This window comes from Heterodontus francisci, chromosome 33, assembly GCF_036365525.1.
Source record: "Heterodontus francisci isolate sHetFra1 chromosome 33, sHetFra1.hap1, whole genome shotgun sequence".
Lineage (NCBI taxonomy): Eukaryota > Metazoa > Chordata > Chondrichthyes > Heterodontiformes > Heterodontidae > Heterodontus > Heterodontus francisci.
Genome location: NC_090403.1, coordinates 36,343,306 through 36,347,747, shown reverse-complemented (window position 1 = coordinate 36,347,747; position 4,442 = coordinate 36,343,306).

Below are 4,442 nucleotides of genomic sequence, written 5' to 3'. Positions count from 1 at the left end.
AAAGGAGAAGATATGGAATATCAGTTCTCCCTTTATTCTGGCACCCCAAATATGCATAGATGGCTGTCAGTGGGATCTTTTTGGAGCAGTTCTCTTCAGATGACATCGAGGTTTAGTCCAGCAGGCTTTCCAGGTGAAATGCGGCATCAGGGGTTTTGGCTGTTGCACTGGACTCGCAGTTTCTCAAAGAGGTGGGAAAAGGATGAGCTGGTTGCTTCTCTCTGGGCAGGCTTACCCCAACTGACTCAAACTAATATCCAAAACGAAACCAACTCTTGACCACCATAAAACTTGACATGTCTCTTTTCTGTAAACAACTCCCCGTAGTCGCCAAGGCCCCTGCTGTTTATTTAGCTTAAGACATGTGACATCCAGTAAGGGTTGTTTTTAAACAAAAATCTTAAGTCCTTCCAGTAACCATTTTTTTAAAAAAAGTCCAGCATCTATGGAATCTCTTCATTTCTCCAAATGAATCTATTTCCACAATTTTAAAACACGAGTCCTCAAAATATATTTTAAAAATGGAAGCACTTTCATAGCACATTGCATCTTAATCGTTAGAAACTTTTACTTTGGTTCTGCAAAAGAACTTCATACAAGCCTGTTGGGTAACTCAGAACAAGGCTAACTTCTTGCATAAGAAGTACACCACTGGGAATTAGGGAATAATGAGATGTTTTTGGCATTATAAAGAGTGAAAGAGTGTACTGAGTAGTGAATTTTCATGGTTAATACACAGACAGTACTGTAAAAGAATAAGATATTTCAGATTATCCGTTGTGCTTTTATCTTTTATGGTGTGTAGTATATGCAATCTACAGAAATAGTGCAGAAACTACAGTTAAAAAAAAGAATCACTTTATCACAGTAAATTCTAAAATCTATCTTGTGACAACCTTTTATAAGTCACATGATTTCACAAACAGCTAACGTAGCACTAAGAAATACTGTTGACCAGGAGCTGACAGTTCATTTCATCATAAATTACAATAAAGTGGGATAGGAAATAACATACATGGAAGTCGAGTTAATAATCCAATATCCAGGTTCAGATAACATTCATAAAATGCACTTGGGTTGGAAACTGCCTCAGCAATAGCGTATGATAACTTGTCAAGAATGGACGGGGCTTTTTCTGGAATGAGGGTGCTGCGCTGAAGCATTACAGAGATTGTCAGGAGCCCTGCTTTTAATAGTATGTGCAGGGTATGTCTTATAATATCACATAAAATGCTCATGACACTATGTTATGTGGCCAGGTGGCCAGTACAGAGGAAAGTGAGAGAATTCAAAAGGATCATAACAAATTAAGTGGATAAAAAGCATACAGTGCTACAAGAAACATTCAAAATGAGTGTCTTCATTCACAAAGATTGAGAGAAGAATGGTATTGGATGTGACCGCTCCCCAGTTAATGTGAAGCTGCCAGCAACAAGACACATTAAAGACTAGGCTGGGCATTCAAGAGCACTTAGTTGTGAGATAAAACAAATTATTTTAACCATGTCTAGCCTCATTAGAAAAACCAACTTGGAATAATGCGTGCACTTTTACATACCCTGACCGCATAATTGGGCTCTCTAGCGCCCATAGTCTTGGTGCTATGGATGCTGTTTTGGTACCAAAATGGCATCTGGGTCACACGCGCACAAACACGTCAGTCACATTGCGTGTTGAATGCCATCTTGGTGAGGACATTAGTGTGGGTGTCAGGATCATGCGCCAGAAGTATGCAGGGTAGACAGATCATGACGTCAGTCAGCATGTAATGCTGATTTGATGCCAGCGCTGCCATTTTTAACATTGCCACTCCAGCTAAGGCCTTCTCAAACATGCACAACTGAACATGCATTCAGCAGTAGGAGGGAAAACCCCCCACCAATGCTATTTAGAGAGATCATCAACAACTCTCAAGTTAGTTGCTGATTAATTTCTACTAGCTCTGTCCAGGTTTATAAAAACAGATGAATAAATTTATGGAGAAGAATGGAACTGAAGATTAATAAGCAAACCTAATAGTACATAATCAAATACAATGTGTAACGCTTTGGTATTCTGGAGACCAGAGAGATATCATCTGGAGCACATACCAGCCCAAAGTTGAATAATTAGTTTCCGATGCTCGACACATCTCTTGGTGAATCACTAAATTAATGTAGGGAGTTCACTGAGTTTTACATTCTTTGAAATTATGAGCTATTTGATCTTCACTCTTATTCACTCAGTTTATGACACAATTTAAAGCTCATGGTGAGTTTGCTGACTTGTATGTATTACAATCTCTGTTACTATTCTCTGTATTATAAACACATAACTATTAAGTCCCCCAACAATTTTCCTCCAAAATTGTAGCATTATTTCTTTAACCTTGCTTTAGAATTAATAAACAGTCCCCATGAAGCACATGACATTATTCCAATTCACATCATTTATTCACAGCAATTACAGTTCTCAGTCCTCTAATCTTATTCAGATCACAATTTAATGCAAACAGGCTGTGATATTCCCCCGTAACACTCAGCAAACTAATTTCTAAATCACTGCAATCCAAATCACACAGTACAAGAGCACTATTTGAAAGCGTTGAGCTGATGGTGGGAAGTGCTGTTAGCCAAGATGCTTCAGCCAGCAGAAATAAATTGCAAAGGAAAAACCACAAAGGTAATTACCTTGAAGCTTGGAGTTGAGCTGACATTACAAAACTGCAAGAGCCTCACTCGCGAGTAGCAGATAACAGAGTGTGGCCACTCTCTTTGTTTTGCTGTCACAGTTTCCAGAAACCATTCATGAGGGGTTTTGATAGTATAGATGGGGTGACACATTTTACATTAGCAGGTGTAGTTGGTAACAAGGGGACACAGATTTACAATAACTGGCAAAACAATCCAGGGGGTGGGGGAATGAGGAGAATATTGTTTTAAACGTAGCCAGTTGTTATGATCTGGAACCACCTGAAAAGGTGGTGGAAGTAGGTTCAATAGTAACTTTCAAAAGGAGAAATTTGCAGGGCCATTGGCAGAGAGCAGAGGAGTGGAACTAATTGGATCACTCTTTCAAAGAGCTGGCACAGACATGATGGGTCAAATGGCCTCCTTCTGTGCTGTATGATTCTATGATTTGCTAATCTCTATTATATTATTTGTTGACAGTTTGATGCTTTCTTCACGTTGAACTGGCAGTTAATGTATAGGAGTGCCTTTCAAATATTTCTGCATAGGGCACCTGCTCCAGGTATTGATATGATCCTGGGAAGCCCCGTCCTAACTTGTAAAAGATAGCAGCAGGTATTCAAAGCAAATAATTTAATCACTGCACTGATTAGCAGCATACTGCTACTGAAATATCAGCCTGGAATTTGTGGGGTTTTTGATGGCGAATTGTCAGCAATTTCAGGATTTAGTGCAAGTGCAGATCAATGTGGAAATCCTGAAGTTGTGTCTGTCATTCACTGCCCAACCACAGGCTACGCAATGGACACCCCTCCCCTTCCCCCCACCTCCCCAGACCTGGCAATCAGCAAATTCAGTTGATCTGGCAAGAATCTCCCCTTTTCCACTCTCAAACCACTGTTAAAAACCCCAGGAAAACCTTGTTCAGAAGTGTAACTGGATTTTTAACACCACTTTGAATAATAACTACTGGTGAACAATTTATCTGGCCCTGAAAAATATGTGGAATGTTGTGAAATGCTTCCATTATTATTAATTACTAGACTTTTGTAAACTAGTTTTTTTAAATAATTAAAAATAAAAATTTTAAAGTTTAAAAAAAAGGTTTTTCATGATATTTCAGCTTCTATCTTAATCTGTTTCACACTGTGCTAAAATTTAAAGGGCGATTTGAGTATTATTGCTTTTCATTTCCTGGTTGGCTGTGTGTGAGAAGTCTTTAATGTTATTGGTTGCTTGGACAGCTTGGTGACATCACTGCAGCTTGACGCTGGGAATCCGTTAAAGCTCCCACCACAGCAAGACTTTCTTCAAGGTCAGTAGCAAGTGCCCTTGCTTCATTACTGATTGCAAAATTTGGACCATTATCCTAGCAAGTCAACAAATACTTAAAGATACAGAAAGATATCAAGAATATAATGACCTTAGAGAACCCTAGGATCACTTCAAAAATTCATGGAGTCCAGAAATCCCAATTTGAAAACCTGTGGTGTACATTATGTTAAATGATAGAGGGAATCAGGTTGTAAATTACTGTAGTGATTCACTGATGTTCTCTCATTCTCTTTGATATCATCACAACCACAGCCACTGAAGTATAGCCTTGTAATTCAGCCCACATTGCTCAATATTCTATATTATTCAATAATTAAGCAATGAATATGGAAATAATCTTAAGAGTGCGGGGCATCCAATAATTCATAAGTGTAACAGGATTAAATGAGTTACCTAGGTTCCGCTGATAAGTGTAACACATCCTATGTTTGGCTACTT